Here is a 26,564-nt window from a genome sequence, read left to right on the forward strand (position 1 = left end):
TCAGCCATCCACGGCCACATACCACATGCCGCATGCCTTATGCACTAATTAGGGTTTCGACATGCCAAACCCTAATTTAGGCAAAGTTGCTACGCCAACAATGTTCCACAAAACATTGGGATTGATGTGGCCATTGAAACTGATGTTGCCACGCCACGTTTGAGTCTAACACCAACGTGCCAAAAATTTATTGGCCATGGATACGCCAGGCGCCACTTACACCATCGTGCAGCTGGCATGCACAAACTATGCCAGCCCTTCCACCGTGCCACTGGCGTGCGCGAACTATGCCAGCCATGTCGCAATGCCGCTGGCATGCACACAAGGAAGGTAGCCATAATCAACGGCTACCCTTCCTCATGAGATGCAATCTCATCCATCCAAATTTGCCACCGAACTGACAGACTTGTGGAAACTTTTAGGCGACCAACCATCTAAGTCTAATCGGCACCGCTACGCCACACACCACTTGCACCATCGTGTCGCTGGCATGCACAAACTATACCAGCATTCCACCATGCCACTGGCGTGCGCGAACTATGCCAGCCATGTCGCAATGCCGCTGGCATGCACGCAAGGAAGGTATCCTTAATCAACGGCTACCCTTCTTCATGAGATGCAATCTCAACCATCCAAGTTTGCCACTGAACTGAGAGACTTGTGGAAACTTTTAGGCGACCAGTAACCTAAGTCTAGTGGCCACGACTACGCCAGGCACCACTTGCACCATCGTGCCGCTGGCATGCACAAACTATGCCATCCATTCCATCGTGCCACTGGCGTGCGCGAACTATGCCATCCATGTCGCAATGCTTCTGGTATGCACACAAGGAAGGTAGCCATAATCAATGGCTACCCTTCCTCATGAGATGCAATCTCAGCCATCCAAGTTTGCCACTGAACTGACAGACTTGTGGAAACTTTTAGGCGACCAGCCACCTAAGTATAGTGGCCACGGCTACGCCGGGCACCACTTGCACCATCGTGCCGCTGGCATGCACAAACTATGTCAACCATTCCACCGCGCCACTGGCATGCACGGGCCATGCCGCATTGCCACTGGCATACACCCAAACGCCATTGTGCCATTATCAGGCGCTCACAGAAGGTAGCAATAATCAACGGCTACCCTTTTTCATGAGATGCAATCTCAGCCATCCAAGTTCGCCACCGAACTGGAAGACTTGTGGCAACTTTTAGGCGACCAACCAAGACGAACCTAATAGCGTCACATGCTATTTTCCTGTGGCAAGTCTCTTGATTTTAACTTGCCACACATAGCAAATTGCTACATGTTTTCCACGAAAACACTCGAGACATCAAACATGTTACAAACTAGGGGATACTCATCGGGGTATTGGTCTGGCGGTTTACAGCGTGCGGCGTGCAATACGCCCATTACAAGGAAGTGTCATAAAGTGGGGCGGTTAGTAATGGCAAGAAGTAATGGTGTAAACGGATCCACCTCCTTCATTATGGAAGCATAATTCCTGAAGTTACATGTTACTCTTCCACCACTCAATCGTTTCCACTTCCTACGAGACCAGGGTACGTTTTATTACGACTTGTATAAATAGGTTTCACCTATTTACCACCAGACAACAAGTTTTGGTCAGAGAACAACACAGTATCCAGAAATCACCTGATAACTCTCTATTCTGCTAGCAAGTTCTACTTTCTGATATAAGTCGTAAAAAACCACACCTTCAGAATCAACGATCTGGTCTCAACACTTTATTCGCTTCCCTCCCTAAGACCAACCCTTCTCCTTCACTTTGTGATCGAAGCAAGCCTGGAACGGCCATTTCTTGGTTTAGGCCAGGATTGTACAGATTGATCTTCCATTTATGCTCCTCAGAAGAAAACCAGTGGAGACTAGTAGGTATAAGGATTCCTGGAGGGAAGAGCTACTAGCTTTTCAAAAGTTCACGGAAGAATTTGTAACAATTCCTCGTAGAAGGCCTACTCTCGAAATTTTGAAGCAGCATAAATTGTTGAAGCCGCTTTCGGACAAGCGAACTAGGGATGACGCTTTTGACGACCGCAGTCCCCAGGATGCAAGAGCGATGTCTAAGAAGCGCGCAGGTGGACCGGTGGTTTTCAATTCTTCTCATATGCAGGTGTTGATGGAGGTTTTTAGCTTAGGGTTAAAATCGTAAAACCTTGCATCAGATGTGACGTCACTTTGCAAGGAAACGGTGCTGCGAGTATTAACCTCTCCACCGACGCATTTATTGAACCGCTCAATATACTTTAAATTCTGGCGCCTTGACAATACTAGACTCTCTGAGTACTTTCCTGTGCTATGTTCCTCAGCAGAACCCTTAAATCGGTATGGCATGACGGATTTATGTTCACTCGCAGCTGAGTAGCATGAAACCTCCAAGTACCAAAATTAAGGCCATTGCACGAAAGGCTCAGACAGAAAGCATACTGCATTCTGTAGGTAAAGATTTTTTGACAACATACGAAAATCCATATAATCATTGTGATAACTTGCAAAGAACTCATAAACTCAACTAAATTGCAAATTAGGGTTTTGCGCCTCGCGCCATATACTAGACCCCGTTGGCCGAAACCATGCCTAGCTTGGCTAGGCAACCAAATTCGCCGCAGCGCGCTAAAAGTGCGGCCGCTCCCTAACATGCCGGCCCTCTTCCCATTGACCAATCAGGTCACTTCAAAACCTCCACCGCGCATTGAAAGCATAGCCAAGACCCTAGCATGCTGTCCCCACTTTCTGACGACCAATTAGGTTGCTCCAAACCTGCCACGGTCTCAAAAGAAGTCGCTATACTAAGCTAGCTTCCCAAAACGTGCTAGCTTCCCAAACGTGCTAGCTTCCAAAACGCGCCACATGCATACTACACGCATTAATTAGGGTTTCAACACACCAAACCCTAATTTGAGCAAGTTGCAACCAAACTCGTCCACGATACTTTGGCCACGCCGCAATTAGCATACTTTTATGTCGTGGCCACTGGCATACCACCAACACGTTGCCAATATCGCTATGCAAACAAGATGCGGCCACGATCAATGGCCATCTTTTCTCCTGAGATGCAAATCTCAGCCGTCCGAACTCGCTACCAAACCGCAAGAGTTGTGACGACTTTTGGCCACAACGGAAAATCCCTTGGCTACAACACCAAATTCCATTGTTTATGCCAAAACCCCTAACTAAGCCGCGCCTAATCAATGCGCCAGCATGTTGGCCATGCCGCCATGCCACACCTGCTAGCATGTCGTTATGCCGCGGCTACTGGCATGCCACCATGCCACAACTACTAGCACGTCGTTATTCCGAGGCTACTGGCATGCCACCATGCCACAGCTGCTAGCACGTCGCTATTCCACGGCTACTGGCATGCCACCATGCCACAGCTACTAGCACGTTGTTATGATAAGGCTACTTGCATGACACCATGCCACAGTTGCTAGCACGTCGCTATGCCACGACTACTGGCATGCCATCATGCCAAAACTACTAGCACGTCGCTATGCCACAGCTACTGGCATGCCACCATGCTACAACTGCTAGCACGTCGCTATGCCAAAACTACTGGCATGCCACCATGCACGACTGCTAGCACATCGCTATGCCACGGCTACTGGCATGCCACCATGCCACAGCTGATAGCACGTTGCTATGCCACGGCTATTGGCATGCCACCATGCTACAGCTGCTAGCACGTCGCTACGCCACGGCTACTGGCATGCCACCATGCCATAGCTGCTAGCACGTCGCTACGCCACGGCTACTGGCATGCCACCATGCCACAGCTGTTAGCACGTCGCTACGCCACGGCTACTGGCATGCCACCATGCCACAGCTGCTAGCACGTCGCTACGCCACGGCTACTGGCATGCCACCATGCCACAGCTACTAGCACGTCGCTATGCCACGACTATTGGCATGCCACCATGCCACAGCTACAAGAACTTTGCTATGCCACGGCCACTGGAATGCCACCATGCCACACGTAGAAACCTGCTACACGTTTTCCACGAAAACATTCGAGGCATCAAAACATGTCACAAACTGAGGGGTACTCATCAGGGTATTGGTTTGGCGGTTTACAGCGTGCGGCGTGCAATATGCCCATTACAAGAAAGTGTCATAAGAGTGAGGCGGTTAGTAAATACAAGAATTAATGGTGAAACGTTTTCTTCATTATGGAAACATCAATTCCAGGCGTTACCCGTTACCACTTTCTTCCATTACTCAACCGTTTCCACTTCTTACGAAGCCAGGGTACGTTTCATTACGACTTGTATAAATAGGTTTCACCTATTTCCACCAAAGGACAAGTTTTTTGGTCAGGAGAACAATACACATCCAGAGATCACCTGGTAGCTTTCTATTCAGCTCGCCAGTTCAAATTTCGGATACAATTCGCAAAACACCCACACTTCCAGAATCAACTATTTTGGCCTCAACAGTTTCTTCGCTTCCCTACCTAAGACCAACCCTTCTCCTTCACTTTGTGACCGAAGCAAACCTGGAACGACCATTTCTTGGTTTAGGCCAGGATTGTACAGATTGATCTCTCGAATCAAAAGTACTCCCTTGCAGTACATTGTTTTGGGTTTAGATTTATTTCTCACCCGCACACCCTAAATTACCGAAATCAGCAGAAACAGTTTCACCCACAAACAACAGGTACTTTAAGTTTTTTCTCTTTTGATCCACTGATTTTATTCATCTCGTAAATTCCTCACTGAATGTGGTTCTTATTCAAAATCAGGGTCTCAGGAAGAAAAATGCTTTTACGAGGCTGACACGTAGACATAACACAACTTTAGAGAAATCCGGCGATACTGAACCTTTTGAGGGTGAAGACGAGGATGACGAAGGCTCGGTCGACGACGAAGGAAGTGTCTCCAGACGTAGTAGGGAGCCTGACCGTTCTAGCGAACCGGGAGATGAGACTGTGACAGATACCAACCTTGAGGTTGAGGTAAATGATGATGCAGGGATCACTGGAGATATTACATCTACGGTTATAGATGTGCTTCCCTTTAAATAACCTCCTACGACCGACAAGGCATTAGTTGTGCACTCCGCCGATGCTGGGGTCATTTTTGACCCTCCTTTCGACACTTTTTTAGTAGATCATGTGCTGGTTGGAGGATTCATTGTGCCAGCTAAGTATGAAGAGTTATACACCAAGGTATGGAAGAATCATGGTCACATCGCCACTTCCAAGAAGCTTAAAAGTCGATTTGCATTAGTCAAATGTGTCGAAGAAACTTTATCCTCCATTTATGGCATGAGCATCGTGACTGGGCGCACCGTTTCTAAAGAGATAGTTTCAAACTGGGAGTTCCACCGAGATGTGTTCGTGAAGTATGAGTTTAACGCCTCTTGGTTCTGTGAAGGATTTTATGAAATACAGAAGTTGCAAGGCGAAATGGAGGATGTTCCATCCATGGACTTCATTACTCAGCAAGAGGCAGAAGTCGAGAAATTGTCCTAGGAGTTGAAGCCGAAGCAGACTGCTCTCCAGAACATGAAAGAGTCCTTTTCCAAGAAGAACGAGCTGTTGTTGGAGACTTCTCTTGAATAATTTATGCTTTTTTGTTTATTTTTAGGTGTCTTTGAGTGACGTGAGGAATTCCTTTCATGGTTTGATGACTTTCTCTTTCTTTATTTTTTGAGGTTTTGAACTAGCAAGTGATTTCTTTTTATGAAGATATTTGAATTTGATTTTGGGATAATTAATGAGTAGTTTTTATGAGAGGAATTATGACTGGGTCAACAGAAGTTCCAGAAATTCTCATTTTTTAATGCAAGTAATGCAACTTAGAGAAATTGTGTATGTTGCATGAAAATTGCAGACGTTGCACGAAAGGAAAACATGTAAAGTGAAATATAAAATGGAGATTGAGAACGATAATGACTTCATTCTCAAAAATTGGACATGTGCGTCGAGTCCCCAGCAAATTTCTAAAAGACTTCTCGTACAAATAATTATTTTAACGAGACTTACTTGTTGACGAGGTTCCAACGAACGAAGTTGGGCTTTCCCAGATAATTGCTTAAAATCCAAGTTGCGACCTGGGTTGTTGTAACACGCCTCTGATAAGGATCTCTGCTAATGAAAAATTCCCAGATGATTCGATCTCTCCTGTGAAACTGCGCATGTCGGCTTGTGGAGAGAGGAAATATTCCCAGTTCATAGGCGCAGCTCCCCTGAATTGATTTTTTCCCAGACAATGCGTTTCAGGCCGTTGCATTCACTACTGGGGTGATGGACGAATCTTTGGTAATGGAAATATCTCGAATCAATCATCTCTTGATCGGTTGGTGAATGCCATACATGAGGTATTTAAACTAATCCGTCTTGCACCCAAGCTTCCAACAGCTTCAGAACCTTCCTCTTTGGAAATGGGAAGTGCGGGTACCCTGAGTTTAGCTTTTCTTTTGTTTGCAGCTGTTGTCGTGAGAACTCTTGCGGGCTTTGATACGAGGCTCGTTTCGAGAGTGTGTTTGAGACGTGTGTTGACATAGACGCGGATCGTTTAGCTTGGAGGTTATGCTGAAGTGCAACTTATCTCGAGGGTCCTGCATTAGTGGCACCGCGACACGGTTGAATTGAGTACCGTTCATTCGTGAAGTTTTTGTCTTCCTGATGGTCTTGGAAAATTTCCCTTTCTTCAGGTGCTTCTCTGTTTGGTAAAGCATTTGTGGTTGGGGATGTGGATTTTTGAACAGCTCTTTGAACTTTTTCAAGGGTCTTGATATATATACTCTCTAACAGAGTTTCATAAGCCGGGCCTTGGTTCTTATTCTGCAAGTATTGTGACACTCCCGGCAAGTCCCTTTCCCTGTGAAACTACTTCGGCCCTTCGTTGTTGGATGGATTTTGTCGATCGTTTCCTTTCGGCTCACATACGATGTGGTTACGTATCCTGTCTGCATCACTGCTGGTAGAAGCACGGACTTCAGATAAAGACCCGATGTCATCTTTATCGTTAATGGTGTTCTCCGGGCGAATGTTAGCCGTATCCTTCCACAACCAGTTTATCATACTTCTTAAAAAACAAAGCATCTCGTTTTTCCGTTTGGAGATATCAGCCTGACTTGCGAGGATATCTTTTAACACCCTAGCTATGTCTTCCGCAGTGATTGCGCTTCGATCATTCATGACTTTCGGAGAGCTTGGCTGACGAGGATGTATCACAGAGTGAAGTTGATATTTGTGATTGAAATGAAATTGGGTTAACGAATGAGTTTAAACCTAAAATCCACCCTCTTGAATTCGAGAAGATTGATATGAATTTCAAAATTGATCTTGCAACCGAGAGATTAATCTCCCACTGTGGTCGCCAATTGTTTGAGGGTAAAAAACTGGTTCTGCTGTTTTTTGGTAAATTTGGGGTGTGTTGATGAGAAACGAATTCAAACCCTAAGCAAATGCACTGCACGGGAGTACTTTTATATTCGAGAGATCAATCTGTATGACTCTGTCCTAAACCAAGAAACGGTCGTTCGAGATTCAATTCGGTCACAAGGTGAAGGAGAAGGGTTGATCTTAGGGAGGGAAGCGGAGAAGGTGTTTGAGACCAGGATGTTGAATTATGAAAGTGTGGCTGTTTTATGACTTGTATCAGAAAAAATGGTTTCTGGCTACTTGTGTTGATAACCCCCCTTTTCGAAAATAGATCGAAAACCTATTTATACAAGTCATTTGAGCGCAACCTTGATCTCGTAGGAAATAGAGAATATTAAATAGTGGAGTAGTGGAGTTGTGTAAGAGGTGGTGATCATTACGTGGTCACATCTTCACCCACTACTTTCACCATTGTTAATCGTTCGTCTTTTCCTGACACGTTCTCGTAATGGACGCGTTGCACGTCGCACGCTGTAAACCGCCAGACCAATACCCCAGTAAGTATCCCCCAGTTTGTGACATGTTTGATGTCTCGAATAAGTGGGTCAAGTCACGGGACTTGCCGCAGAGAATAACATATGGTGCTATTAGGTGAAACAACTAAGTTGTTTATGAGGCCGACATAAAATATCGTATGTATTCGATGCATGCAAAGCAGCTCAAATTAATCGACGTGTATGAAGCATCGTTGTTTTAGAGCTTGATTGAATAAGTCGTTTATTAAGCGCCTTAAAGGAGGTAGCATGATCGACCACCTTTGGGTGATTGTTTGGTGGCTCTAGGACACACCATCACTTGGTCGATCACTTCTCGTGGAGGAGGGGTGGTCGGTGATCATGGCTCACCCTCCTGACCATCTAGAATTTGATCTAAACCGTCCGACCAAGCTAGCAAAGTTGTTCGTACAAGATGATTTGCGGCAGTTGAACGCTGCCGCTGATTATATTTTAGGGTTTGAAGCTGCACGGCCAACCTCTCTTTGGGCGAGCGTTCCGGGACATCGAGCCCTATTTCGAACAGGCCGGTCGGCCATGTGTAGAGGTGGGTCAACGGTGATCACACTGACATCTTCGTGGTCACTACGGTGATTGCCTAGTTCTGCTAGGAATGGTCTAGGCCTGCTGAAACACGCGGCCAAATCGTGTGGCCGTGATCGTTTCTATGACTGATATTAACAGTCTAGATTTTCCTTAAGGATTTCAAGCGTGATCGAGCTAACTTAAAAGTGCGTCGATACGAGATTCTCTTTGTCAGAGAGCGTTGTAGCCTGTGTGGGTATTTTCATGCAGATCTCAATACTGGCATTTCGGGAGATTCATGTTACTCTGCTGAGAATGAACACACTTAATCGTCATGTCATGTCAATAATGAGTGTTCAACTAAGAACAGAGCATATGCAAATACTAGGAAAGTCATGCATTAGTTAATAATGCTGGTGGAAAATAGAGTCCATAGAATATTTGGGATTGCTACTACGCGCACCATTCAGAGTGAATTCCATATTTGTATATATATATATATATATTATAAAAAGAAATGCTGTGTGTGTAGCCTTATAAATCCGGACATTAATTTTGTCATCTGGCGGCTCGGATCGCTCGGTTATATGTTTTATATAAAAATATATAGCCGTCCGTCGGATCATTGGTTTCTTGATATAACAGTCTGTCCGTTAATATTTTATATTTCTCGATAGAACAGTGTTTCCCTTAATCGTTGTTTCCTGATTTGGTAAGCTTCCATTCCATTGATATTTCTGCCATGGCATAGAACGGCTCTTAATATCACCGTGTTTCCGTGAAGAAGGGCAATCGATTGGAGCAATTAAATAAGATTTTAAGGGTATAATCTTATATCTTTCATCATATGCATCCTTTAGCCTTAAACATAAACTTTCCCTCCGCTGAATCATCCTTCAAACTTTTTTTTTCAGCTCTCGAATATGGTATCTGCAACCATTAGGGATTCTCTATCAACAAAGGTGATTTTTAAATTTGAGGATACAAAGTTATTAAGTAGGATACGATGAGACTACTTAATTAGGGCTCCACTGTTTTTCGGTGCATCCATATTTATGACTTTATTCAGGAGCTAGGACTGATTGACCTTAGATACCAAGGAATTTCTTTTAATTAGTCTAACAATAGACAAGGTCACGAGAATATCAAAGAAATAATTGACAGAGTGCTTGCTTCTACTGATTGGATTAGTATATTTCCAAATGCTATTGTTAAACATCTTGTTAGAGTAGGGTCTGATCATAACCCAATCCTATTAGAATCTACGCCTTTTAAAAAGCTACAAAAAGACAGACCTTTTAGGATAATAAGATCTTGGTTAGGACATGACAGTTTACCGAAGCTAATAAAAGATAACTGGAATCATACTAAGAAAGGTTCTAATGCTTTTGGATTTTCCAAAGATCTTAAACATCTCTCATGTTCTCTATCTATGTGGAATAAAAAAGTGTTTGGAAATATTTTTCAGAACATTAGCGACTTAAACTTAAAAATACAAGAGCTTCATAGTGTCAATCCTTTACCTATTGAAGAGATAAAAAATCTTCAATCCCAACTTGAAAGATGGTATGACAAGGAAAATGATTATTGGAATCATTTGGCTAAAGATAAATTTTTTAATGATCATGATAGAAATACTGCCTACTTTCATCAAGTTGCTTCTAATAGAAAAAGAATAAATCATATACACACTCTCAGAGACTCCTCTGGCTTATGGATAGAGGATCCCGAACAACTTGATAGTTTACTAATAAACCATTTTAGGAATATAGGAAAGTCTAATGGTATTACGCATGACAATATTATTAATGATCTGAGTTCTCCTGTCATAACTGAGTCTGAAAATATTAGTCTAACTTCTATCCCTGATAACAAGGAAATAATGAAAACTCTTTTTAGCATGAACCAGTGGGGAGCTCCAGGCCCGGATGGTTTACCACCGGGTTTTTTATAAGGCTCACTGGGATATTTTTGGACAAGATATTATTAGGCTTGTTGAAGATTTTTTCAATGATAAACGTATGCTCAAACAGTTGAACTTTACTTACATTACTTTTATTCCTAAAGTGCCAAACCATTCTAACCCAGGTGACTTTAGACTTATTAGTCTAAGTAACACAATATATAAACTTATTTCAAAAATTTTGGCTAATAGACTTAAAAAAACACCTGGGGAAAATGATTTCCTAAAATCAGTCGGCTTTTATTCCGGGTCGCCAAATAACCGATAACATTATCATTGCTCATGAAGTCCTCCACACAATGAAAACATATAAAAACAAAAAAGGTCATCTTGCTTTAAAACTTGATTTATCTAAAGCTTTTGATAGGATTGAGTGGGCTTTTCTTGAAAAGATATTGGATGCCTTTGGGTTTAGTGATGACTGGTGTCAGCTAATCATGCAATGTCTCTCTACAACTTCCTTTGATGTGCTCCTTAATGGAATCCCATGTCAGGTTTTTAAAGTTGAGAGAGGTCTGAGACAAGGAGACCCACTGTCTCCCTATCTCTTTATAATTTGTATGGAATTTCTTTCAATATTGCTTTTTAAAGCCGAGTTTGATAAGAAAATTACGGGCATAAAAGTGTCTAAAACCTCTCCTTCTATTTCCCATCTTTTTTCACTGATGATTGTTTTCTGTTTTCAAAAACAGGAATACATGAAGCAAAAAATATTTTGGATATTCTAAATCTTTTTGGTGATGTTTCTGGTCAAGTTATAAACTTTCAAAAGTCTGGAACTTTTCTATCTCCCAATATGCATAATAAACATTACAAAATCATTAGCAGCATTTTTAAAGTTAAACAGATTTCGAAAAATGACAAGTATCTAGGCACGCCTCTTTTCTTTAATAGAAACAAAACAGATAGTTTTGAACCTTTACTTAGCAAATTTTATGCTGCTCTTCAGGGTTGGAAGGCCAAGCTTCTCTCTCAGGCGGGGAGAACTGTTCTCATTAAATCGGTTCTTAGTGCCTATCCTAGTTACCAAATGCAATGCTTTGCTTTTCCTAAATCTGTTCTTGATAATATTGAGAAAACTCAAAGATCCTTATGGTGGGACAAGAAAGATGATGCCAAAGGGATCTACACTAAAGCTTGGGTTAGTATGTGCACTAGTCTTGAATCTGGAGGTCAAGTAATTAGAAATCCTCACAAACAAAATTTAGCCATGATTACTAGATTAGCTTGGCGTTTACTTAATAACCCTGATCATCTTTGGGTGAAAATTCTGAGGCATAAATATTTCCTTAAGTATAATCCTCTGTTTCATTCTAAAAAACATAATATATCCTGGATTTGGAGAAGCATAATAAAAGGTCTAGAAATAATTGCTTCTAACTATGAATGGCAGGTTAATTGTGGTTCACAGGTCAATATTTGGTCTGACTTTTGGCTTCCAAACCAAGAGTGTAGTCTAAAACCTTTAATCTATGATAATAATACTCCCCAAACTGTGGATCAGCTAACTGGTGGTCAAGGAAATTGGAATGATCAAATAATTGAAAAATATATTGATCCAACGTTGCATGATAAGATTAAATCTATAACTTTTTGTATTGATAACTCTGACAGAATAAGATGGAAATCTACTATTTCTGGAGAATGCACTACTAAATCTGCTTACTATTTTCTGTAAAATAATAAACCTAATAGTTCTGAAAAACTCTTCTGGAATTCGATCTTGAAAATAGATTGCATACCTAGAATTAAATTATTATGTTGGAAATTAGTTTCTAGGGTTCTACCTCTAGGAAAGAGACTAGCTAAATACAATAAACATGCTTATCCTTGTTGTAGCTTGTGTGTTGATAGTCAGCTAGAAGATGAAAACCATTTATTTTTTAACTGCAGTTTTTCGAGAAGCATATGGCAAGCTGTTTTCACTATAAGTTTAACTAATATGAACTGCTGTGATAATATTAGAGCGTGGTTTCAAATTTGCTTAACTAATAAGGTTTTGAAAAAAGAAATTTCAAAAATTTCTTTCACTCTTTGGTTTATTTGGGATTACATAAATGATGTTGTGTTTAACCATGTCATCCCTAATAACGTGTTTCTGTTTCTGATCAATAAAATTCAAAAAAATCTTATGAGCATTCCCAATAGTAAACCAGTTCAGGTTGCTAGAAAATTAAGTGAACCCAGGGATTTGTGAAATTCAGATGATAAGAATTGGATTGTCAGTTTTGATGTTTCATATGAAGACACTAATCATACGATGGGATTTGCAATCTCTATTAAAAACATTTCAGGAAGCTATTGTGTGCTCAGAGCAGGTTCGGGATGGGCAGCCAGTCCCTTAGACGTTGAATCCAAAGCACTTCTACAAGCTCTCAATTGGATAGATGAGCTGAAGCTGGATTCCTGTTGTATTTACAATGACTGCAGCAATCTTATCTCTGCAATTTATGAAGACAACAAATACCTACCTCACTGGAGAGAGCATAATAATGTTAAGAAGTGCATTTCTATGTTTAGTTATATTAATAATTTTAGTTGTGTGTGTTTTAAGTTTAAAAGAAGAACTTTCCTATATCCTATAGATAAGTTAGCTAAAGATGCAAGATCTTCATGTATCTCATGTTTTACAACTGAATTTTTAGTTTGTGAGGGGAGAGATTTGTTTTTTGATAAATTCAATAGGAACTTGTTTCCTATCTTAAACTATGTAATCTTGGCTTCTTCTTAATATATAGTTTTACTTATCAAAAAAAAAATTATTTTTTTGTTTTTATATGCTCACAAATGCAATATACCACCGACCATAATCCATATGTACAAGAATTGAACAATGTTTTTTTTTGTGTACAAATCATGCTTCACACTCTATTTTGAAAGTATTTAGAAAAATAAAAGCTATTCCAATCAAGAACCATGATTTTAGATTGCTACAAAAACTTGCAGCAGCGTTCTTAAGGTCTACTACGTCGACTTTTTTCTTTTGATCTTTCGTCTAGCATGATCAAGTTATGTCCTGAATAGGATGATGTAGATGGGTCGCCTAAGCCATCCACTTCGCTGGCTTCAATGGTAACAAATGTTTCTTGCATAGGATGTCGTAGATGGGTGTAAACATTCCATTTTTCTAGCTTCAATGGTAACAAATGTTAGCGCTTTTTTTTTTTTATTTGGATAGTTTTCCTCTTTCGTTATCCTACTAATCCTTGGAGGTTATATGCTCGGATATTTTTGTAGGACAACTGATATGTCCAGCTTACCATGAACTGCTGCAACATCTTAATATTTTTTACTTTCGCGACTTCTCTGTTATTTGTTTGGCAATAATGGGTTACTACACTCAGAACCGCCACCAGCAGAGCACCTTCTCTTCTCCATGTCTCTTTCACGACTTCTGTGCAATAGCATGTCTCACCACTAGAACTCTTTTCTTCTCCATTTCCTAGGCCTATATACCTCATTTCTCTTGAAGTTACAGCAGTAGATAGTTAAAATATATTCCACTATTATGTTGTAAAAGGTTTACTACGCAGTTCTTTAATTTAAAGCCAGTCTCTTTTGTCGTAATTAGGTTAGATTAAAGAAACAATAAAAGAGTTGGAGAAAGTTAAGCATCAAGGAATAGGAATTTATTTAATATCATGGTCAAGGGTGGAATGTCATAAAACTTTTCAGCCTGGCTTTTCGAGACTTGGAATATTTCACCGTAGCACTATCAGCTGAGGCAGCTTCAGGTTATGTAATAACCAGACTAACTAAATATGGTCGATATTATTATATTTTGACTAAATTGTGTACGAGGATACTGACTGGCTGACCAAACAGTAAACAAAACTAGAAGGTTAAGTATCACATGTAGGATCAAAGAGAATATAAGGGACCACGGTCGGGACTGTAAGTTCCGGCTAATTTGATTAGGCCAACAAAACATCAGAATCTTCCTTATAGGTTTAACCCTCTATATTTCAACCTAATCACGGTTAATTTTAATGTGATACTACATTTGACTTCAATTTTCTAATCCATGGGTCGTAGCCCCCGGCTACAATGCCGTGACTAACTAAACACGGTAAACAAAACTCGAAAGAGGTTGAGCCCCGGCCGTAGGCCGGGGTGATACCTAGTATATATATATATATTGAATTGGTCAACGAGCGAGGAGGATTTTCGCACTCGTTATTTTCAGATGGCTTTACCCCTTACAGGGTGACAACGCATTAAATATAAATCTTTACAATTTTAGCTCTGAACTAAAAACCACCATCAACACTAGGTTTCCTCTAAGAAACATAATTAGTTTTACGACTTAAAGACTTTGAAAAAGCGGGGTCTAACAACCACACCCAATATCTCGCTTTGAAATATGTATGGACTAACTCCAATATACTTTCAAGAGAATCAACTACACAGTCAGACTCAATCTTAAGAAAATATATCAAAGAGTTATATCTCAATTTCTCAATTCAATCTGCAATCAAACAAATAGGAATTTGCGAGCCCGATTGAATATAAGAAATAACTTGGACGGTATCAAAAGCTATATCCAAGTGTCAATCAATTCAATCAACAACCAAAGGTTGGATTCACAATTGATTGAACTTACGCACAACCTGTGATATTTCAATTATATAAAAAATATAATGCGGAAAAGAAATAACACAGACACCGGAAATTTTGTTAACAAGGAAACCGCAGATGCAAAAAAACCTCGGGACCTAGTCCAGATTTAAACACCACACTGTATTAAGCCGCTACAGACACTAGCCTACTCCAAGTTAACTTCGGAATGGAATGTAGTTTATCCCTAACCAATCTCACATTGATCAAGGTACAGTCATGTTCCTTACGCCTCTAGAACCACTCCGTATTTTTTGCATTGATTCCCTTAGCTGATATCACCCACAACTAAGAGTTGTTACGACCCAAAGTTGAAGACTTGATAAACCAATCTGTCTCACATAGAAAAGTCTATTGAATAGATAAATCTGTCTCCTACAAATATACCTATGAGTTTTGTTCCGTCTTTTGATAAATCAAAGTGAACAGGAACCAATTGATATACCAGACTTATATTCCCAAAGAACAGCCTAGAAATATCAATCACCTCACAACAATCTTAATCGTATGGTAGCGAAACAATATATTTTGGAATCACAAACGATGAGTCGAAGATGTTTGTGACTACTTTTTATCTTGCCTATCGGAGATTAAATCTCGAGCAAATATTAGAGAAGATAGTACTCAATCACGATAGAAAACAACAAGATCAGAACACGCAACTACAAAGAAAATAGTTGGGTCTGGCTTCACAATCCCAATGAAGTCTTCAAGTCGTTAACCTACAGGGTTTTGGAAAAACCTAAGGTTAAAGTAGAAACGACTCTAGTCGCAACTAGTATCACACAGGAGGTGTGGGGATTAGTTTTCCCAGTTGCTAGAGTTCTCCCTTATATAGTCTTTAAATCAGGGTTTGCAATCAATGTTACCTTGGTAACAAAGCATTCAATATTCACCGTTAGATGAAAACCTAATTAGACTCAAGCTAATATCTTTCAACCGTTAGATCGAACTTAGATTGTTACACACAAATGAAAATTGACTTCATTTAGATATGAATAACTGTACCTAAACGTGTACACCTTTGTTGGATCAATAATAGTTAACCGAAGTTAGCCATATGAACACTTTCATATCAACCTTATTCATCTTAACCATAACTAGTTCAAATGACTCAAATGAAACTAGTTCTAGAGTTGTTCAATTGTTTATATTCTCATAGAAGTACACAAGACACAATCGAAGAAAAATCGACTTTGATTCCCTCGAATCGATTCATGAACATTATAGCCACGGTTGTCAAAAGATTGCATTCTTTAATATATAAAGGTATTAGTTCATGAACAAACCAATTTTAGAAGATAACCTACTCAAGTATGCAAACGGGTACGCATACCTAAGTAGCCGGACTTGGACTGTGTTCACCAGTATGCAAACGGGTACGCATACTGTCGTACACTTCCAAGCTTCAGTTGAATCCAGTACGCGTACTATAGTACCCGGACTTCAACTAACTTCGCCAGTACCCTTACAGGTACGCATACTCTAGCTCCCGGACTTTACCTGACCTCGCCAGTACGCATACGGGTATGCATACTACATTCCAGTCTTGGATTAACTCATATGCAAGTACGCATACTATGCTTATAATCCAATTATGGTTAAGTGTTCTAAACTCTCATTTCAATCATTGAAACATTCTTAGAAGACGACAATATCTGTCTCACACAAACTATTATCTTAAGCAATTTTCAAGTGATCGAATGATTAATAAGAAAGATTTCGAGTCTACATCAAATGAGTGTCTCACACAAATCATGTAAGATGTTACTGAAAAGACGAGGGTACCCAAATATAACTCAATCTAAAACTTTTCCACCTATAAGTCCTTTCTCTGAAAGTGATTTTCTATGGACTAAGTCGAGACAATACAACTAATCGGTTCACACTTCGTGTGATCGTCTATAGATACGAGATCGAGACAATACGACAACAAGATAACTTGTGTAATTGATATGGATACAAGATCAAAACAATACAACAACGAAGTATGTTTACTTGATAAAAGGTTCAGACTTAACCAAACACAATAGTATTGCTATCAAGTAAATAGGAATTAACCTTTGTATATTTTACTTCTAATTATAATAAAACAATTATAATTGCGGAAATAGAAAAGTAAAAGACATAACAAGATTTTGTTACGAGGAAACCGAAAATGCAGAAAAACCTCGGGACCTTGTCCACAATTGAATACTCTCAGGATTAAGCCGTTATAAAAAATCTAAACCAACTTTGTATAGTTGAGACCAAGCAACTAAACCTATAGTTCACCTAGTTCCGTATGTATCCCTGCACCTCCAACTTGCAATAAGTCACGCACTTGGAACAATTCCTTTGATTCGTATTCCAAACAGTAAAAGAACAACAAATCTGTTCGGTAACAACTCTTTCAACCAAGTTATATGAGTTTGGAAAAAGGCTCTTCCATTCATCCCAATAAACTCTTTTGTCAGGTCCTTAGATCTATCCAATAACAATTACCAAAGTAATTGTCAAGATTTTACAATCAATACTTTGAATCACAAAGAATTGTATTGATGCGGATCTACTCAACTAATCAATCAAATCTATCACAAAGATAAACCGATTATAGTTGGATCCTTTTCCAGCCGAAACAAATATTGTGCACACCAAAAATTATGAACCCAAATATATTATTTGTCTTCGAATCTTCTTTGATCTTCAATAAACACATGCACTCAATCAACTTGAATCTCTTGTGATCAATCACACACAAAACGGAGTATGTTAACAATGGATTATCACAAGACGTCTTTAGAACCACAAATAGTCTAAAGATCCCCGTCGAAACTTCGATATAGTTTGAGTGAATCTTATATCAGAAGAGAATATTCTCAAGCATAAACAAACTAGGTGCAATCAAAGTTCAACAACTGTTAGTCAATCAAATCAATCGAAAACTAATAATAAACTGCAATTATCTAGTTTCCCACCAACGGTACTAATAGAGCTTCTCAATCCCAAAGAAGTCTTTAAACCGAGCAGTCGTAAGAGACTTCGCCTAATTAGGTTACTTTCCTCTCCGAATAGGCGGCTCCATTAGTAACAACACAACTAGGTAGCTTTTCTGGCTCTGAGGATTAGTTTGCTTGAGATGAAAACTTCAATATTTATAGACCAAGGAAGTTTGGACACCAAGGAATTTCCAAAAACGAATATTCTCAAAGATATGCAATAAACACAAAATCGTTTTTCATAATTCCTGTAAATGCTCTGTCCAATTAATGACCGAAATCTTAGTAGAAAATCTCCAACTAGTAAATGCACATTACTAATTTTTATTTTCTAAAGATATGCATTTTAATTGCTGGAAATTAAAAGCATATAAAACTAAAAACCTTAATAAAAAGATGTTCAATTTATTTCGATCCGGGATTCTCCTTTAGCTATTAAGGAATATCTTTGAACAATAAATGATAAGAGTTACTGCACATGTTCAAAGTATGTCAACATCTTTACTTTGTAAATCCTGTTTCATATTTACAATCTTGGAATCGATTTTCCACACTTCCAAATAAGTTTATAATTGGTTCATCTGACTTCCAAGAACTATGTGATTGATTATTCTATCAAATCACAAATCATGAGTTTCACGATTCTATCAAACCAAGTTTCGGTTCTACCTCCATGTGAGTACTAGAATTAGTCACGCTAGTTACCAAAACTTGGTTGACTAGGTACTAGGATAGGTTCCCACATATATATGGTATCTAAATTGTATTTGTTGCACATGTTCATAGGATCGGTTCCTAATAACTAAAAACGTGTTGCACATGTTCATAGGACCGGTTCCCAATAACTAAAAACTTGTTGCACCTCTTACTAGGATCGATTCCCCTTTTTTGATCGATTGCACCTATTACTAGGATTGGTCCCCCAATGTCTAGAGTTGGTCATACCAATTACAACAAATCGATCATACCATCTCAGGTGATTACTTAAGATCGGTTTCACTAATAAAAGTCATACCAATACAAAAGTCAGGCCTTGTGAATAGTTTTACCAAGAACATAAGAAAGTCATGAGCGGCTATACTAAACACACATATTGGTAATCCAAATATTTGCAATGAATAACAATACCAATAAGCCTAGTGATTTCCCTTTCGATTCATAAAACAAGTTTATGAATTGTACTTCCTTTAAACTAATGTAAAACATTGTTTCCTAGGACGAAATCTTCACCCATACCCATACATAATCACATTAGCATTCATACGATTATTCGATGTCTTATATATGAAGTTCAAAAGATAAGTGTTATACTTCGTATTGTATTCCTTAATACTATGTCTAACTAGAGTATAATCATTCGCAGCTTCGCAGTTATGTTTTCAATATGCACGACTTGAAATATACGTTAGGGAATGAAACAATTCAATTCAAATAGTAAACCTCAAGTGGAAGGATGATGTCGTCGTTGTAGCTCCTTACTTCTTCAAAATCTTCAAGTCTTCACGTAATACTTGTAATGTCTCATATCCTAATACTTTCGAGCTAACCTATACGAAGTTGAATCTAGTAAATAATCAGGCGACTCCTTAAATGAGTTTTGGTTCACTAAAATATGACAACCAAACTTGACATACCAACGCTTGGTAGGTTCAACCGAGCTATGCTCTAACAATTCCAAGGCGATTTTCACATGATCATCTTTTGACTTTCGTCAAGAATATAAGATGAACTTGGTTAAACCGAAAGCTTACCAACACATATTTCGAGAAATATGTAAGCGAGTTAAACTCATCTCGAAATATTGAATGTGTATAATTGAAGTCTATACAGTTATACGACTTTTGTCTCAAATAGGAGATAGAGTAGATAGACTTTTGAGTGATAGATGAGTTCAAGACTCCACATACGTTTTGTTGATGAAGTTCCACAAGATCCCCTTAGTATTTTTTTGTCTTTGATCGCTGAATTCCGTGAAGTCTAATGCTCAACTACACTTTTTATCCTAATCTGAGACTGAGCTATAAGTATACTAGAAATCAAGACTTATAGTTTTTGCAACTAAACTTGAAAACAAGCTTGAGATATCAACGCTTGCGAGTTCGACCGAGAAGTGCTCTAACAATCTCCCCCTTTGTCAATTTTAGTGACAACTATCAATACACATAGATTATAAAATAAATAAACTTTGTAGCTTCTCATCCAAATGCTTGATCTCCTTGGTTCTTCAACATTACTCGAAATCTTCATCACTTTAAAGTACTCCAGTGTTTCTGAATGTCTTCAACTCAGCATCATAGTTGTTGAAGATCCGTAGCTATAACAATGAGAAAACAATATCTCTCAATCATTGTTATATAGTGTCATAGTATTATTACACATCATCAAAGTTCAATTGTATCACAAATTTGACAACAATACTATGGTGATATGTATCACTCTCCCTTGGTCAATACTTCATATCACATGAAAACCATTCCCCCTTACATAATGATCCGTAAACCATATGTATTTGTAGTGTGAACTACACATTAATTCTCCCGCTTTTTGTCAATGTAAATTAGCAAAGGTACAAAAACTAGTGGGATCATAATGAAATTCTCATAGTTATACTTCAGGACTAAAAGAGAACATATCAACTTTGTTTAGATGATTTCACATGGTCGAAACTTAGTGTATTCTTTAAGGAGTTTATAAAGATACAAGAAAACTCCTACAATATTCCACAGCCGCACTCCCCACAAAGATTTGGCAATTGAGCACAAGTTCAATTAAGAACTCTCCCCCATAAATGTCATTCCCGAAATAACAACAAGAGCGACCTTACTTTCACAAGAAGAAAAGGATTTAAAGGTATACTTTAATTCCTAACATAATTATTTTCTACGGAGAAATAAATGCGAAATTGAAACAACACTACACTGACGTTCTAAGCCTTGATTGCCCAAAAGATATAAATGAGTCCAAGGGAAAAAGTATAGAAAACTAATCAACCAAAACAACACCAATAGACTTCTGTAAGTGTTGAAATGTAGCAGTATCTAAAGGTTTGGTGAGAATATCAGCCAATTGTTGTTCGGAAGGCACGAATTCCATATTGATGATACGATTTTCATAGAGATCTCTAATAAAATGATACCTTATGTCAATGTGCTTAGTTCTTGAGCGCTCAACAGGATTCTCAGTGATGCGAATCACACTTGAGTTATAACAAAAGATCTTCATTACACCAGTGTCAATTCCATAATCATCAATGTATTCTGCTTCGCATGTAGACATGGATTGTGAGTTTTGTTTCTTGTTATGCCATGCCACAAGATTCAACCCAACATAAGAAAATCCCCCGAAGTACTTTTTCTGTTTTCCACACATCCTTCCCAATCTGCATCTGAATAGGCAGTAAGATCAGTGTTAGTATCAAAAGTATAGGATAGACCATACATGATAGTGTGTTGGATATATCGCATGATCCTTTCCGCAACTGCAAGATGAGATTACTTTGGATTATCCTGAAACATGTCACAACAACCAACACTTAAAGCAATATCCGGTCTAATAGTTGTAAGATATAAAAGGCTTCCAATGATAAATCGATAAATCTTTTGATCCACATTTACTCCTTTCTCACAAGACCGAATCTTGTCACAAGATCCTTTACATATTTTTCTTATCAAGACCGAATCTTGTCACAAGATCCTTTGCATATTTTTCTTGAGATAAGTAAATTCCATCCTTATGTTGTTGAATCTGTAATCCAAAAAAGAGTTTTGATTCACCAACATTGGTAATTTCAAACTCCTTATTAATGGAGACTTTAAAATCTTTTGCAAGTTTCTCAGAAGTCGATCCATAAATGATATCATCTGAAAAAGCGGGGGTCTAACAACCACACCCAATATTTCGATTAGCAATCTCTATGGACTAACTCCAATATACATTTAAGAGAATCAACTAGACAGTAAGACTCAATCTCTATGAAAGTATATCAAAGAGTTATATATCTCTTTCTTGATTAAATACTTACTCATGAAAATTGAAATATGCGAGTCTAATTGAATACAAAAGAAATCACTTGAACGGTACCAAAGACCAATGTTCAAGGATCAATCAATTTCAATCAATAACCAAAGGTCGGATTTCCCAATTGATTGATTCAAACGCACAACCTGTGATATTTCAATTATATAAAAAAATGTAATGCGGAAAAGAAATAACACAGACACCAGAAGTTTTGTTAACGAGGAAACCGCAAATGCAAAAAAACCCCGGGACCTAGTCCATATTTAACACACATTGTATTAAGCCGCTACAGACACTAGCCTACTACAAACTAACTTCGGTATGGATTGTAGTTGAACCCCAATCAATCTCACACTGATCCAAGGTACAGTTGCGCTCCTACGTCTCTGATCCCAGCAGGATACTACGCACTTGATTCCCTTAGCTGATCTCACCCACAACTAAGAGTTGCTACGACCCAAAGTCGAAGACTTTAATAAACAAATTTGTATCACACAAAAAAGTCTACGGTAATAGATAAATCTGTCTTCCACAGAAATACCTGTGAGTTTTTGTTACGTCTTTTGATAAATCAAGGTGATCAGGAACCAATTAATAAACCAGACTTATATTCCCGAAGAACAACTTAGTATTATCAATCACCTCACAATAATCTAAATTGTATGATGGAGAAATTAGATATTGTGGAATCACAAACGATGAGACGAAGATGTTTGTGAATACTTTTATATCTTTCCTATCGGACAAATAAATCTCAAGTTAATCCTTACGATTGTACATAGTACGATAGAAACAGCAAGATCAGACACAAAACTACGAGAAAGTAGTATCGGTATGGCTTCACAATCCCAATGAAGTCTTCAAGTCGTTAATCTACAGGGTCTCGGTAGAAACCTAAGGTTAAAGGAGAATCGACTCTAGCTAATACAACTAGTATCACACATGATGTGTGGGGATTAGGTTTCCCAGTTGCTACAGTTCTCCCTTATATAGTCTTTCAAATTAGGGTTTGCAATCAATGTTAGCTTAGTAATAAAGCATTCAAGATTTACCGTTAGATGAAAACCTGATTAGACTCAAGCTAATATCTTTCGACCGTTAGATCGAAACTTAGCTTGTTACACAAAAATGAAATGCATGTTTGTGTAACCGTACCCAAACATGTACATCTAGTTGGTTCAACAGTAGTTAACCAAATGGTTATCCATATGAGCACTTTCATATCAACCATATTCTTCTTTACCACAACTAGTTCCAATGACTCAAATAAACTAGTTAGAGAGTTGTTCAATTGCTTAGATCTTTATAATAGACACAATTGAAACAAAAATCATTTGATTCACTCGAATCGGTTCATGAACTTTACAGCTACGGTTTGCAAACTTGCATTCCTTAGTATATATAAGTTTAATCGTTTTTAGAAAATAACCAACTTAAGTACACAGACTGGTACGCGGACTTAAGTACCCGGAATAAGCCATTTTCAAGTGATTGAAATTTAACATGACTTTCGTCACTAGTAAAGATGAACTTAGCCAAAGTGAAAGCTTAAAAACACATATTTCGAGAAATAGATAAGCGATATAAATGATATACGCATTTTTGTGTCTATTTTGTTCTCAATGTTCTCTATTGTTAGTGCTCCATTTGTACTTATTATGATGTTATGTGTGTTTGTAGGTATTTTTAGGAAATAAACATTTTTGGAAAAATCAGCTCGAAAAGTTATGCGGAGCACCCCGGAGGACATTTGCTATGCGGACGCTCACTTTGGTTAAGGGGCACCTCAATTACTAAGGGGAACCTCGATCACTATTTGCACCCCAAGACATCCACCTGCTATTCGCACCCTACTCTGGATAGGGGGATACCTACTTCTTCACGTTTAAAGATCTTTTTGGCGGGAAATTTATTCTTTTCTGTGTAACTCTCTGGGAAGAATTGGTGGGATATTTAATTGGATTCTTCATGGATTTGGTTCAGTAATAGATTGCTATGACTAAACAAGATATTTGGTGCGCTTAAACACGAAAATAAATGAAGATATGGGAATATTTCTCAAAACAGGGGAGGAAAAATAGTCAGAATTAGTTGAAGATTCTGTGATGATTTTGTGAAGATTTTTTGCGTGTTTGGATAGAGTTGAAGCACTGCAAACGCGTGAAGAAGATATAGAAGAAAATCTCGGTGATTCCTGTGAGAGTAAAGAGAAAATATTCTTGCATTCAACCGAGAAGATTCGGAGTTATGAAGGAATATTTTCATCCCATGTTGGCTATATAAAGAGGTTACGGGACTCAGATAAAGGGGGTAGAGAGTTTGGGGTTGATACGGAGGCTTAGGGAGAGACAACAGAGGTCTCTTCTCGGGGAAAGAAAGTTGCAGAGTCGTTTCTGCACTTTCAGGGAAGAGAAGAAGAAGAACTGACGTCCTAAGTCAGTCGCATAGAGGTGTAGTTTAGTTACTGCAGCAGAGAAGTATCGTTTAGGAGGCAGTCTTATATTCTCTGTAGTCCTTTGTAACAGTTAGTCTGGAACGCTTATACACGTTGTAATTGATCTGTTTTATCTTTTTCTTGTATTTTCAGTCTCTTCAAACACTTTGGAGCCATGAATAAATATTTTGAGCATGTTTTTGATATGAGGAGCTAAACCCAACACTGGGACGACGGAGGAAGCCCTTTTTCATCATTGTGGTAATTCTATTAATTCTTTATATGACTTGTTGCACTAAAATTGAATTGATTTATGATTTCTCTTGAATGGTTGTGATTTCAATTGATGGGTCATGCTTAGCTTAAGTGTTTTGATGTCCCATGCTTTAGATTTACAGTCATTACTTTCAGAATCTACTTTGGAAAAGAATAAGAGTCAATAATCTTTATCATATGAGCTATAATTGTGTAGAATTGATTTTTGAACCACATGAGTATGAAAATTGGTGAAATCCCGAGTCTCGGTACCTCTCGTTATTGTGACAAGTTTTTTTTGTGTATATATTTTCTTTATTATTAAGTCTGAAATTGAGTCTACACAAGTCCAAGTTGAACGAACTTTATTTACCACTATAAAACTATATCAATTTTTGGCGCCGCCGATGCGGATTTGTATTTAGATTTGTTTTAGGTTTATTTTTATTATTTTTTGTTCTTTTTTACGCGTTTTGGTATTTTTCGATTATTTTCAGATTTGGAGCGAAGCTACAAGGGAAAAAAATTGCTATAAAAGGAAACCATCGCCAAAGAAGGAAAGAAAAGAGGAATCTGAAAGGAGTGAAGAAGAAGATTTTGTATATAGTTATTTTGTTTATTTTTAGAAACTGTAAATAAGATTTTATTTTTGTAATTTTTCTTTTCCTTTTTGGACATTTTTATTTTTGGACTGGACATTATTATTATTTTGAAACCCTAAGGAAGGGTTAAAAATTAAATATAAACTGTTTGCAGGGAAGGACGACAGTTACGATACTGTCTCGGCCCCTCGGGTTCGTACATTGACATTGGAGTCGGTGGCCTGAGTCGACTTCAACGGTTCATCGCCCGTCTGGTACGGGAGGTAAGACTCTATCCACCCACGAATCCCCTGTAAGTGGGTTTTATTTTGTGTGAAAACTCACACCCCTGCAGTAGAATGTCGAACTGGTATTACAATAGCCAATACAACGAATATCCGACTGAGTTTCAAAATGGACGTTACTACTTTGACCATAGTGTGAATAGTGGTTGGGAACATCATCCTTTTGAAGATTATGGTCCATACCATGGTGAGCTCAATTACTATCCACATACGCACCGGTCATATGAGCAAAATTCTTATATTTCTCCTTTAGAAGAGTCTCTCAGGAAATTAGAAGAGTCGACACGTAGGATAGCTGAGATGAATAACTTAGTTTATGACGAAAGAAAACTTTCTATAGAGGAATCCCTCAAGCTGATAGCTGAGAAAAACGAAAGAATTGCTCGAAATAATCTTAATTTTCAATACAGTGTCTCCAATAATACCCTTGAAAATGAGGATAGTTATTTGCATAAACAGGATGACGAGGATAAAATTGGTTACACTACTTGTTTAGATGAGGTTCAACCATTTTCATGTTCTTATAATGATGATTATGATGAGGATAATGTTGATGAAGAATTTGAAATATGTAGGCATAGTGATCAGGAATTTGTTACTCCAATTAAGCTTTACGACGATAATATTATTTCTAGTTCAAATCCAAATAATTTTAATAATTATTCACCTATTCAAAAGGACGAGGATTTGACTAGAGATACCCCCGTTTTAGACGATGTAGTATTTCCTGTTTACGAAGTCGATAATGGTTTAGAGGAACGAGTTTATTCTGAGAATACTGTTTTAGAGTCCCATGACTTAGAAACATTAGTCTTAGACGAAGAAGATGAACTCGTAGAGATTTTAAATATGAGTGAGGATGCATCACCTGAGTATAATCTACACGAAGAAATTGACCATTTTCAAGATTCTGATGATCTAGAAATTAGGGAAATTGTATCTAGTCTATCTAGAGACACCCAAAACTCTAAGTTTGGGGGTGATTATCATTCTCCTTG

This window comes from Papaver somniferum, chromosome 6, assembly GCF_003573695.1.
Source record: "Papaver somniferum cultivar HN1 chromosome 6, ASM357369v1, whole genome shotgun sequence".
Classification (NCBI taxonomy): domain Eukaryota; kingdom Viridiplantae; phylum Streptophyta; class Magnoliopsida; order Ranunculales; family Papaveraceae; genus Papaver; species Papaver somniferum.